Source organism: Sturnira hondurensis, unplaced genomic scaffold (assembly GCF_014824575.4).
Source record: "Sturnira hondurensis isolate 20B ecotype Veracruz unplaced genomic scaffold, ASM1482457v3 Scaffold0003796, whole genome shotgun sequence".
Classification (NCBI taxonomy): domain Eukaryota; kingdom Metazoa; phylum Chordata; class Mammalia; order Chiroptera; family Phyllostomidae; genus Sturnira; species Sturnira hondurensis.
Window position 1 is genome coordinate 1,025,874 of NW_028076427.1, and position 14,747 is coordinate 1,040,620.

Genomic DNA, 14,747 nt, shown 5'->3' on the forward strand with positions numbered 1-14,747 from the left:
GAAAACTAAATTTATGAATTAATTATAGGAGTTCTAAATCTATAAAATGAGAAGCCAGGCATTCCGAAGGGACTAATAGTACTTCTAATTAGAGCAAGTAAAAGTGAAAGTTTATCCATTCTTTTACTAAGTCTTTCATGTAACCTGAATTTCTTGAGCTCTTATTTGTGTTAGGTACTGTGCTGGCCACAGAGAACTGACTGATAAACTAGACACAGTCTTTGCCAGGCCTCTAAGGCTCAATCTAGTGCTGGAGATGGAATTGTAGACAAATGATTACCACACAGGATAAAGGATGGTATGCCAGGGGAACACAGGAGATGGAATACTGAAGAATAGGGAGAGAACGTTAGGAATTCTGGGGATTGTCTAGAGGGTCTTTCATGAGAAAATGGAGAGAATATAGGACTGAAAAGAGGAAGAGGGGAGAGCCAGCCAAAGAAGGAAGAGGAAGGACTTTCAGGTGCAGAGAACCAGGGCTTGGGGATGTCATGCCTGCTGAAGTGAAGAGAACTGCAGTGAGTGTCCATCACAGGGTGTGGCGGGGGAACTGCAAGAGATGTTTGGATGTGCTTTAGCGTGCTTGTGAAAACTGTCAGGTTGGTGGTCGCTGGGGATTGGCTCAGGAAATACTGTACGTATCAAATGGCAAAATACTGCCTTGGCTGGTGTGGCTCTGTGGGTTGGAGCATCATCCCATGAACCCAAAAGGTCTGAGTTTGCTTCTGGTCAGGGCACATGCCTAGGTTGCAGGTCCAGTCCCCAGTTGGGGCATGTTGGAAGGCAACCTATGGATGTTTCTCTCTCATATCGATGTTTCTCTCCCTCTCTTTTTTCCTCCCTTCTCCTCTCTCCAAAATTAATAAGCATGTCCTTGGGTGAGGATAAAAAAGAAAAGAAAGAAAAACTTGGTGAAATCTGTAATTGATGTAAAAACAGCATTAATAGATAAATATATGGATGACTTTACTACAGGCACATAGAGATCATTGGGAAACTTAATTGTTTTTTCTTGTTTGGCAGGTCCAGGAATATCTGAGATGAATTCTACATTTGACCCTATCCTTTAGGAAAGTCACTCACTTGAGAATGATGTGTTACAGCTAGGTAGGCCAGGGAGACCTGAAAAGGATAGGTGTGAATCCCCAAAATGTGAGAACTCTGGGCCCTTGGGCTGTAAACATTTCCAAAATGTTTTTGTGTATTGATTTTTACTCTGGCTTCAGATCTACAGTACTCAAAATTCACCATCTTTGATATACTTAGTGTAAAACTATACCACAGGCCCATAAAAGCACAGAAATGTAGGGCTTGTGAGACCTTAGTAATAGCTGTTTTAGTGATCCAGTCAGGTAAGCTGCCTCTCAGGGCCTGACTTCCTTAGAGAAGAGAGACTAAGTTGCCTCAGGAATCTCTTCAAGCTCCACTATTCTGGCACTTAAAGTGAGCCCGAGACAGGTTAAAATGCCAATGTAATTTAGATAGTTAATAGAGTCAGAATCCACTCCAGTGCTAAGTTGATTGGCAAATACTCAGCAAAAGAAGTTGTTCTATACAAAATTAGGCATAGTAAACAAACAAGCAAGCAGACACCTTCAAATGATACAGGAAGCATCTAATGACAAGATTATCTTGTCATTTGAACAGTTTCTATTTGTTTTGATTTTCATTCAAATCAAAAGGGACTTATCTTACACAAAATTATTCATGGGAAAATTTGTCTTTTTTCCATAGCTTTTTCTTTAAGAAACTTGAAGGAACCATTCTGTACTAGAAAGTACATAGGGTTTGGAATAAATCAAAACTGACTTCAAATTCTGATTTCTCCATCTTTCTATTTGTGTAATCTTGCCAGACTTAGATATTGATATCTTCTTTAAGTCCTAGTTTCCTTATCTGTAAAAATATCCAGTAATGTTTTACCTTTAAGGAGGAGATTATGTGAGATAATTTTACAAAAATATCTGTCAACAGAGATATTCAAAATGTTAATTTTCCTTTTCTCAGCCCTTTAATAACCATTGTTTTCTAGGAAAACTTATAATGTACTGGTTAAGAGCACAGTCTTTGGAACTAAAGTACCTGAGTTCAAATTTCTGCTCTGCCATTCACTAACTGGGTGCTTTGAAGCAAGTTATTTAACATCTTTGTGCCTCAGTTTCTCTGTCTGTAAAGTGGGAATAACAATAATAGTACCTACCTCGTAGAGCTGCTCTATAGATTAAAGTATTAATATTTATAAGGTGTTTAGAACAGTATCAGGTACCAAATTGTTTGTTTTTGTTATTTCTAAGAATGGCAAAAATTCTATCTATGCTAATAAAAGAAGCAAAATTTTAAGAGTAATGGAGAATCCTGAATTGTATAAGGGTTATGCATGAGACTAATTCTAAAGGTAAACCTGCTTTTGTCCTCCTGTTAGACTGACCAGAGGAAGGAATGATCTTTAGTCACTGATTGCCTGATTGCATTGGACTATGCTATAGTATAATTATTGTATTTCAAAGCCTTCGCCCATGATTTCAAATCTTGGAGTGCTTCCCCAGTTCTTCTATATTATGCCTTCTCCTGGTGTAGCCGTGGAAATAGATACTTTCTACTTATAGTAATTGCTACTTTTGTTGAGCAATTCCTAGGTGTCAGATCTGAGATTTCACTCTACTTGTTAGCTGGTAGGTTAGTCCGTGCTATGGATGCTGAGAAGACACAAGGTTGCTGGCTCAGAGACAAAGGACGTTTTACTACTCATAGTACAGCAGCATCACGAGCGTCGGCATGAGTCAGTTCTTGTCTGTTGCCACACACACTGTTCTTCATGTGCGTGTGATGTGATTAAGGGCCACCATGAATGCTGAGCACATAGTCAGGTTTCATTGCAGCTAAGGAACATCATATTTGGGGGAGTCACTATTTTTTTTAATTTTATTTATTTATCTTCAGAAGGGAAGGGAAGGAGAAAATGAGAGAAATATCAATGTATGGTTGCTTCTGGTGCATCCCCTGCTGGGAAATGGCCCCTGCTGGGAACCGGCCCCTGATGGGAACTGGCCTGCAACCCAGGCATGAGCCCTGACAGGGAATTGAACCATGATCTTTTGGTTTGCAGGCTCGTGCAGCTCAATCCACTGAGCTACATCAGCCAGGGTTTAGGGAGTCACCATTTTGTGGCTAAAAGTAAACAAGTGTGCTCTTAGAACTAGAAGGTGACATTTCTTCATCCTTCATGGTGAGTTCACTACAAATACAACTCTGAGAAATGCTTGGGTGAAGAGCAATCAGGCTTTGCGTTCTTTTTTTTTTAAGATTTTATTTATTTATCTTTAGAGAGGAAGGGAAGGAGAGAAGGAGAGAAATATCAATGTATGGTTGCCCCTCATGAGTCCCCTGCTGGGAACTGGCCTGCAACCCAGGCATGTGCCCTGACTGGGAATCGAACCTCGATCGTGTGGTTTGTAGGCCCGTGCTCAATCCACTGAGCTACATCAGCCAGGGCAGGCTTTGCATTCTTATACCCAGCTAGAAGTGCAGGGCTTGGGGATCATGACAGATTTCCTCTCCCAACACTGGGTTCTAGAAAAACTGCCAAACATATTAACGGGGGCATTTTTTAAAATTGGCAGATCACATATGTAACTGATATTCTATGTACATTGAACTCCTTGTGACTTCTTGAGGTTTCATGGAGACTTTAGAAAGGTCCCTCCAGCCATATTACAAACTGGGTACATTCTGCTTGTGTACCCCAAATTCCTGTGGAAATCACTATTCCCTAAGCAATCCCTAATGTTCAAGACTTACATTGCTATTGGTTCTAACCTGATCTTTAAACTTGAAGCTCTTGCCCTACCCATGTGCCACATCCCAGCTCATTTCTTCTTCCTCTTTGCCCTAAAATGAGATTTACCTATTCTGCGGCTGATCTTGGAGATCCTTTCCCTGTCTCCTAAGTCACTGAGAAACAAATAAAAATTTAAATGTATTAATATACAGAAGGGCAACTTGCCTGAGGAAATACAATTTTGTTTTAAAAGAGACCTTTTGAAGATATACTGCTTTAAGGAAGGAATAACCTAAATGGTGGGAATTTGGGATTTCAAGAATATATGTGCAACTCAGTATGATTCCTCTGTGTCTGGCCAGCCTGGGGTCTAAGGAATACATTTAGTTTCGATTTTATATGAGGCATTAATTTTGTGTTATCTAAAAAGAAAAAGGAATATTTTGAGCTATGGATTTAAATGTCATTTTTTTTCACTCCCTGCTGTCCAAGGGTTTGTAAGATACAGTTGTTGATCGTAGTGAAAGTTAAGTGCCACCGTCACTAACTCTTTATAAGCCTTCATAATAAGCAGGGGTTGGCCTCCTACTAATAAGCAAACCATTACCCAAAGCATACTTTTTAATGGAGCTGCTGCTGAGGGCGTTCACTGCAACACGTTAGGACGTGGAAAATGAAGCTATACGTAGGCTGCAGAGCAACCGTTCTGTGACCTAACGCTTCTATGGGCACCTGCGTTTTGGGCCTGTAATGTTTTCCTAACTGCTTTCAAGACCCAAGTGATTTCAAAAGAAATGACTATGTTCATAAAAACGGGAAACTGTAAACCAGCATAAATGTCAGTTTTTATGTTGATATTTACATTTATTCCACAGAGAGAGTGAATTGTTCAGTAATGCAATCCAATATTTGGGGTCAAATATTTCGGTAACATTTACAGATCAATACATTAGACACATTCCATCCTAAATGATCAGAAATAGCTTGGTTTCCCAGTGTGAATGTTCCAGCAGGGAATGCTCCCTGCAGAATTGTTAATTGCACTAATGCTTTAATAGTATTATATTTTAACTACCACGGTGTTAGATTCTTAAGCATCTCAGAGGTTGTAAACTGGTCATTAAAATTCATTCCTGTTGGCAATTGGTCTGCTGAGCCTGGACCCGGAAACGTACATGTCTAATATTTATGTGATTTCCATTTGAACATAACTATTTGAATTACTTGCAGTACTCTGGCCCTGGCAGTGTGTTCTCTTTTTTAAACAACCCCCTTTTTTTACAAGCTCTCACTGGGTTAGACTGTGAAGGCTAAGCTTCCCTATACTAGAAAATTGTCCTCCCAGGCCTGTGACTTCTGCTAGCAAGGGCCCATTGGCTGAAGGCATGTTGCTTAGACTGGTAGTGGGAATATCACTTGTATATGTGTTTATGTGAAGACACACATGTAAGGGGAGCTATAAGCACTGTGTTAGGTGCAAATAGTAGAGAAAATATTAAAAAGTAAGTATTAGATAGAAACCTGGCACCCTTTATTCCCGGGTCTGTAAACAATAACAGGAAGGCAGTGATCAGGGAGCTGGCTTAAGGAAAGTCAGATTGCCCTTCCCAATACGTTCATTTATCTCTGCTGGACCATCTTGGTTTTCTTTCCTAGAGTGCGACTTACTATTTCTATCTTGTCTAATAGTCATCTCCTCACTTATTTCCCCATCGAGCTGATGCTGCTGAGCCCAGGATCCACACATGTACAGCCTCTCCCTCTCCTTCCTCAGCACTAACTCCATGCCTTGTTGTTAACCGGTGTGCAGTGTGTTGTGTGTTGATCTTCTTATGGATTTGTTCTCTTTTGCTTAAACTTGAGAGGTTAGCACTAGGCAGGACTTGACAATTTAATTACAGCCTATTTGTTTACGTTGGACCTAGCTGAAATACGCATAGTAGTAGGGGAGGGATTAGAAAAATAAAAGAAGTAATATGTGCCACCTAAAAGTCATGAACAAACTCTAATGAATTTAAAGGGTCACATTCAACATATGTGACATGGAATATATTTCTGGAAGACTTGATATATGGCTTCTAAAATGATGTGGGATACCACTGAAATCACATGGGGTCATTTGGGATAAAAGTTTTTGATCAAGGCAGTGTCATGAGGGCACATTAGAAAGCTTAATTTGGATGTTGCAGAAAGATAGATTTAGAAAGGATGCATTAGAATGAAGTGCAATTGGAAAAATGAAGACTGATTAGGGAGCCTTTGTTATAGTATAAATGAGAGGTGGGTGATGGTGTCCTACACTGAATATTGGCAGTCGGGATGTTCAGAACAGAACGACTTTTGGAGATATTGTGGGAGCAGAATTAGTGGGACTTCACAAGAAGGGGAATTGAATATGGCCCTAGGAGTTTGTGCCTGCATGATTTGGGGGAAAAGGTTGGTGACATTAACAGAGATAGGGAAGGCAGGATGATGAATGCCACAGGGAGGCAGCGGGGAAAGAAGGTGACATTGCATGTCAGTGTTGGGTGTTTCACACACTGAGAAACCTCCTGCGTCTAGTAAGCAAGAAGTTGTAATAAAGGCAGATATGGCCAACCAAGAGGTTGCCATTAGTCTGATAGACAAGGAATTCAGTTAGTTGCCAGCTCTCTGACCTAGGGCAAGTTATTATCTGACCCCCTCTGGTTTTCATTTTCCTTGTCAGTATAAGAGAGAACTGGCTTTAGGAAAAGCTAGCTTAATGGATTGATGCAATCCATGGCAGGTATAAAGTGATTTGGAACCTGTTGAGAGGTTCCTTGCAGGCCAAGGGCATTTGACCTAGATTCTCTGCTCAGTTTGAATTAATGTTATCTCACTCTGGTCCTTCCCCCAAATTGGAAATTTGTTGTTACCGGATCATCAAGCCTGCCCAAGCTGATGCTCATAGATGTCACCAGGGCCTTTGCCTTGAGAGTCATTAGTACTCCAGGTGAAAAGGAAGCCTCTCTCAGACGTGTGTTGTCAGCTTTCTAAAAGCCTACTTCTATTAAAAAAGGCACAGTCTACTCCTCTTTTACTACTTTTCCACCTTCTGATAAAAAATGCACTTTTATAATATTAATAGAGAAAGATGAAAGAAATAAAAAATATTTTCTTTGATTTTGTGAGATGTTTCTTATTTAGGAGTTGAGTCTTCAATCCCCCTCTTGAGCCCCTGTGTCATAATGCCGCCACATCTGATTGAGTAGAATGATGTTGACAATGTTCAATAAATTGTGACCTGAAAATAGAGACAGAAAGTGGTAAAAATATTGTTCAGTCGATTCACCCGCATCTGACAAAATTTTTGACTTTTGGCTTGAGTTTTTTAAATATAATTAGAAATCTGTGAGTTTGGTATATACAGCTAAACATATTTCCCTGCTGATTTTCAGTTCATTTTGCTTCTCATTAACCTTTATAAATATTCTAGTCAGAAGTTAGGATACAGTGCTTTCTTAGTCAAAGAATAAAGTAATTTAGAAAAAAAGTAATGCTGTTATCTTCCTTTATCACCCATCCTGAGAGAAACTGAGAGAAATATGGAAAATATTTTAGAGTTACAAAGACCTGGAATGCCATTCTGTTCTATGACTTGCTAGCTATGTGACATAATGCAAATTATTATCCAATCCTTCTTGGTTTTAGTTTCTTCCTTGAAGAATGATATGTAACACCTACACATCCTAGCATTGTTGAGAGACCACGTGGGGTAATGGTAGTATCTGCCTTTAGGTTGTTAAATACAAGGGATCTGAATTTGTATTGCATGGGCCCAAATCCTGATTATACTCTGATCAAGATCCTTTACTTCCCCTAAAGTCCTTCATCACCCATAGCATGATTATAATAGCACCTCCCTTATAAGTTTGTTATAATGATGAGAGAGAACTGGTGAAAACCTCAGAGACCAGGTAAATGGAAGCTTCTCTCATTTTCCTCCTTCATATGGGTACTTAAATAACCTTGCAGGGTTTCTCTTCCATATATTAAGCAAAACAGGGGACACCAGCAGCATGGCAGAGTTAGAAGACCCCTTTGTATCCCCCTTTAAAGTTAGAACAAGTTGAACAGCTACAATTCAACAAAAGATCCTCTGCTCAGCACACATATGCTGAGCAAAGCAACCCCTGGAATACGGGAGCACGTAGTCCCTACAACTGCGCTGCTCACCTACAAAAGAGAGGCTCGTCTGTTGACTTTAGGTAGCGCCTTCCTTTGAAGGAAAGTTTCCTTTCTGTGGAGCGGTTATTAATGTGTAGTTTCCTTATTGAAATCGTAAGTTATCCTGCCTGCTCCTAATCTATTGTCCCAGCTTCAAACACATTTTGAAAATCCTTCTGGGTGCTGTCTTTCTTCTTAATTACCCTTGCCTTATTTCTCACTTTCTTATAAGAAAATTTATCAGGGTCTTCAAGGCACTGATTTCTCTTATGACAACTTTAAAGCATACAGGTTCATAGAGAGCACATTTTCTTTGGGTTATAAAACACATTGGCTAGTAGTGCAGCAGAATTTAAAGTCAACTCAATAAATAACTAGTTCTACAGTTTCCTAAATCCTCACTACATCATAGGTAAGATATGATATTCATTAGGTAAGAAATAACAGAATGGTCTACAATTTTCAAGAACTCAGAATCTAGAAGAAAATGATTGGATGCCCTAGCACAGCTCAAGATGAGCTCTTCCACATGTGTGTATGCATGTATGCATGCATGCACGTATGCATGTGTGTATGTATTTATTTTCTAAATCACTCACCATGCAGTGTCTCAGTACCTAATGTACCCAGGATATTATTTATTATGGGAGTAATACTAATGCTAGCAATGGTAACTATTATGGGGTGGATTATGTTTCCTCAAACTTCACATATTGAAGCTCTAACCTTCAGTACTTCAGATAGCGACTCTGTTTAGAGACACAGCCTTTGAAGTTGTAAATAAATTAAAACAGGTATGTTAGTGTGGGCCCCAAGCCAATCCAACTGGTGTCCTTATAAGAAAAAAAAAATGGACACACAAAGAGACATCAGGGGTGCACACACAGAGAAGAACGATCATGTGAGAACATAGTGAGAAGGTAGCCATCTGTCATCCAAAAAGAGAGGGGCTTCAGGAGAATCTGTACCTGTTGACACCTTAATCTTGGACTTTAAGCCTCTCAAACTGTGAGAAAATAAATATCTGCTGTTTAAGCCGCCTAGTGTATAGTGTTTTGTTATGAAAGCTCTAAAAAACCTGATGCAGAAATACTTTAAATTTTGCTGCATTCAATCTTTTATACAGTTCATGCTTTTTTCACATACCTAATATAATATAATGGCCAAAAGCATTGGCTCCTAAGCCAGACCTCATGGGTTCTAATCTACAGTCACCTTTGTGACTGTAGGCAAATTACGTAACCTCTCCTCAGTTTCTTCATCTGTAAAGTGGAGTTGATTTTGATATCACCTACTTCATGGGATTGTTGTTGTATTAAATGAGTTAATGTTTATAAATCACTTTTAACAGTGCATGGCATGTAGTAAGTTCTAAAAGAAGTATTCCTTAAATTAATAAAATAAAATGCATACCATAGTTCATTTTATCCCTCTTAAATCGTGTGATATCAGAGAGAGGGTGTGAAGGAATGGGGTATAACATTTACTGAAATAATGTTACAGTAAATAATGTGGTCACAATTTCATTCACATTTACACATGTGAGATTAAATTATTGACCGTGTTTTCATATTGCTAAAAATGGTGGGCTTGAGATAGTCTCCTATTTTGAATCTGAGTGTATTGTTTTTTCCTTCTATTTAGTGTTGCTCCTCTATACTAGGAATGGAAGTGGTATCTAAATAAAATGAAAAACATAGTCAAAAATCAGATATTGTATCAGTCCAAGTTCAGCTAGAGAATCAGAAACAGTAGTCAGTTTATCATCTATCGATCATCCATCTACCTATCTACCAATACATTGGCCACTGGCTTATGCAACTAATTTTACATGATAAAAAGTTCAAAGTCCATAGGGAAGTTGAGAAGGAAAGATCATGAGTAGAATGGAACCCCATGGGCACAAACTAGAGTGTGTTAACAGTTGGTGGGTCTCTCGCGCGCTTTCTCCCTCTCTTTATCTCTCTTATTCTCTTTCTTGAAAGCTGAATTCTCTTTCACCTAAGTCAGGCTCGCCATGATACTTTCTTTAATTTAAAGTCAACTGATTAGGGACTTTAATCACATCAATAAAATGCCCTCAGAGCAGCACCTAGAGTTTGGTTACTGGAAGAGGCATGTTTATGTTACCAAAAAGCTGACTTTCTTTCCATCCTCCAGCTCTTCTGAAAAAAATATCCCTTATACTTCAACCTATCTGGGAACAAACTAGAAGGGCAATTCTGGGGAAGATAGTTCGGCTTAGTCCACTAGACACACCGCAAAATGATTGCGGGCATTACAAAATATAAATCTATAATTTACTGTGCCTGGGACTGGGGTACATTTTTAGATAAGCTACTCCTCACTTAACCTTCATATAAACCCTTGGAATAGTATTACAATTTTATGAATGAGAAAACAGAGGCTCTGTTAGTTTAAATAGGTAGTGCAAATCACAGATCAAGCTAGTGTAGAAATTAAAATTGGAATGCAGAGCTGATTCTGAAGACCATCATATTTTTTCAGTGCTCAAAATTAATTATTTTTTTAAATTTTATTTATTTATTTATTTATATTTAATTCTTATTCAAGTACAGTTTTCTGTTTTATATTCCCTGCCCTGCCCCCCCAGTGCTCCCCACCTCCCTCCCATTTCCGCCCCCCACCTTATTTATTGTCCATGTGTCCTTTATACTTATTCATGTGAGTCCCTCCCCTTTTCCCCTATGATTCTCTCCCCTCTCCTCTCTGGACCCTGTCAGCCTGTTCCTTATTTGAGTGTCATTGTGAAGACCATCATATTTAAGAAATAACCTCAAACAACCTTCTAAAGTTCCAAGGGCACTCTAAGGTTGTGGAGACATTGGTGGTCTTTGGGCTCTTTCTGCTGAATTGAATTTTTAACAGGTAAGAAACATGAATCAGCAGAGGACCAAGAAACTACAATATGTAGCCTCCTTACCAAGACCTGATTGTAGACTCCTAAGATTTTCTTCTGGGGATAGCTTTGCATCTACAGCAGGTTAGAAGTTGTCATTTGCAGGAGGATATGTGTAGGGTTGTGTGTGTGTGTGTGTGTGTGTGTGTGTGCATGTGTGTGTGTGTGTAAAACTAAGAATGAAATCTCTTAGTTTTACATCTTGGATAACCTCTCAAGAAGCTGGACATCACCTACCACATACTCACACAGTTCTATGATAGATCATGAATACTTGAACTAATGATATTTATGAAATGAAATTAAAATGTCCTTATTTAAAAATGCGTTAATGATTGGGCTGCTGGTAAATCACTACATAGATTCCCTGCCATTATAATAATTCTTACTATTTTGCATATTACTATGTGCCAAAGATTCTGTTTAGAGCCTTCATCTACCATACTTTCTCTAAGTCTCACAACAACTCTACAAGTTTTACTGTGTCCTTTTTTCACCGATGAAGAAATGAAAGTTTCAAAAAAATCAGCCGCTTGCTTGAAGCTTACTCCTCGTGCCCAGAGAGATCAGTGTGAGTCAGGTCGGGCTAACTCCAAAGCCCCAGGTGACCAGTAACGAAGCAATCGAAATCCCCACGGAATGTTTTAGTGATATTCAATTTATTAAAATTATATAGTTGTCTCATTCTTTCTAAACACATAGTGCAAGGATTTAAAAACATAATTTTTATAAAATGATTGTGTCAATTTGAGTCAATGAACTCAAGCAGAGTATTACAAATAAATTATTTCTAATCCTTTGATATATTGTTTCAAAGTCCTAAATAACTTATCTTTGTACATGTTGCTTTTACTGTTCTTTGGTGGGAATAGTTTAGTTCTGAAGTCACAAATCCAGTGTCGTTGAAACCTTGCCATGGATTCTAGTCCCATTTTCTACTGATTCCTCCTGGTCAATCCTAATTCTGTAAAGATCTCTGCAAATACCCATTTGTTGACATGCAATGCAAATCTAGGAAGATAACATTTTTAATGGGAGAATATTCAAGTTATAATGTCATTTGGCTGCAATTACAAGTGCCAGGTAATATGGGTTGTCATCATATGACACCCTTTAAACAGTCAGGGCAGACCTGGGCTAGTGTCTGCAAATGGAACATATTTCTTAGAGTCTTGTTTTAGTTCCATAGTTAAGAAGGAACCATTTGTCAAACTTACTATAATCCTATGCTTTCATGATAGCTGTATAAAAATATGAAAATACTAATGGAGGCTAGACTTCCTTGAGAAAATTAGGGCTTTATGATTTGTATGTGCATATGAAATTCCAGCATATTGCAAACCCAGTGATAAGCTATAATGATTATAATAAGTTATAGAAAATTCAGTCCAAATTTCAAAGTTGGGTTCCAGTTAACAATAGAAGTGTAAAGGTTATTCTAATTGATGATTGTTCTTGCAGTATTTTAAGTGTACTCATTTAAGTTCAGTCATATATCACAAGGCATTTAAATCATTTTAGACATGCACTCAGAAACCACATCCATTGTACTTAAGAGCTGAAGACTGTGTTTTTACAGGGAGAGTACAATTTATATCAGAACTGCCTGTTGCGAGTTCACCATGAGTCCTTTAGATATTAATAGTTTGAATACATAGTTCTAAAACTCTAAGTCCCACGTGAAAAAGGCATAATTTTTTTGGTGTGAATAGGTAACTCCATGAAGTGAAAAAGGAAAGAAAAATACAAAGGAAAACTTGAGCACATTGATCAATAAGAAGTAATATGATGCTCAGCAACTGAGCCTGGTTTCTAGGCTTATATTTTCATGGAAATGTGATTATTTTTCTTTCTTTATCAGCATATGTTTCCATCCACACAAAGTAATGTAAATCAAATATCTGTTTCACAATGCAGTTTTAAAATCGTGTATTTAAGTGTTATTTTCTAAAATAAGAACGAATAAAATGTTAACACTCTCTATGTAACCTTATTAATGCAATTGATGCAAAATGTGGTTCCGTCACACAGGAACACGTCCACACGCACACACACACACAGCTGAGACTGCCACTGTGTTTATTTTCAAGGGTTACTTTTCTGTGAAGGAAACACAGGCAAAGTGTTTATTACCTCTTCTTAAAGCCTTTACTCATGGTAAGCAGATTGACAAGAAAAGCATAGAGCATGCACCCTGGATGAGACGGTTTTATTGTTATCAATGTGCTACTAGGAAAGAGAGGGAGAGGGAGGGAGAAGGATGAGGGAGGGTGGAAAAAGAAGGGACTCACACATTCATTTTAATTGCAATTTGCCTCTTAAAATAGAATACCGGCATAGTCCTCACTAAGTATCATGAGGTTATCTGCAAATCTGGCTTTAATTAATGGGCCTGGCTATAGCTGAATTGGATGAAAGCAACTGCATTTGTGAGCTGTTTATTATCTGATCTGTGCTGCACTGAAGCAACAATGGTCAGAAGGAAAAGGTCCAGCCAGGGTTTTTTTTGTGAGAAATCCATGCTGCCATAGCCCACCTTTCACTCTGATTGTTTAAATGATAATGTGCAGAGAGGCGAGGCAGGAAGGGGTATCCAGATGACCCTCATACCTATAATATATTATCTAGTGAATGCCTAATATTCTCCAGAAAACACCCCATTTGTAAGGGAGAAGAATGAAAGGGAAGATGAGAAAATGTGTCTCCACTCTGGCTATCATGCTGGAATCTAGTTCCATGACTGTTCATTTGCTTTTCCTCTTTTGTTTTCTTGCTCAATGTTCACGGAAAGAAGAATCGAAAGTAAAGCAAACAAAAAAGCTTTCCAAAATCCCATTTTTCCTTCCTCCTCCACCTGTAATACGAGCTCCATCTCATTTTCTGTGGAACTAAAATACACTGAAGTTCTCCTACTGGTTCTGCAAAGACCCTTGGCTATGAAATCAAGCCCAGGATTTGAGTTTTAATTCATTTTACTAGTTCATGACTTTGAGGGAATTACTTGATTTCTCTGAGCTTCGGTTTTCTCATCTGTAAAATAAGGATAGTAATTGTTGACATGAGCATCACCTTTGTCATTCTACTTATTTCTTATAGAATTTTAAATATCTTGATAACATATATAAAGAGATCTTATAAACTTGAAACAGTTTTATAAGGTTGCTCATTATCATTATTTAAAAAAACCCCTTCCTCTCATCTAATGTGACATTCTACTTGCTTCCACTTGGCCCTTTGTGGGACATCACATTGTGTGGGCAGATGGCAATGAGCTAGAAATGCAAAACCTAAAACTATCTTCTCTGAGAGTCTCGCTGTTCTGCTGGGTGATCAGCTCTCTCACCTGGGATGAGCTGTATCACCCTGGTGATGAAGTTTGCCAGTCGGTGCTGCTTTTGGCCTAATAAGAGAAAATGTGTTGATAAAAAGAAGCTTTCTCTTGGCAGCTGGATCTTAACTCATAAGTCCAATCTAATTTCATGTATAGCATTGGAATAATGACTTCCTCAAATAATAGCTCCATAGTGGCTATGCAGAGAAAAAGTTACTGGGTAACCCACCACATAATACACACCATGTGAATTTTATGTTGGCTCTATTGAGTACTTTTTTTTCACAGTACTTAATAAGCTAGTAAAAAACATAGGCAATCTTTGAAACACTGAACACTTTGCCTGGGAAGTTTTATTTCCTGGTAGGGGAAACCTTTGTAAACCAATAGCTGGACCGATAAACATCTGTTCTGGCAGAGTTAATTTGATAATTCAACATAAATAGGGCATTCAGTGATTCGGTATAATGGTTGAGAAACTGTGCTTGGAAGCAGACAGATCTGGGTTTGGGGCCAATTCAGGCACTTCA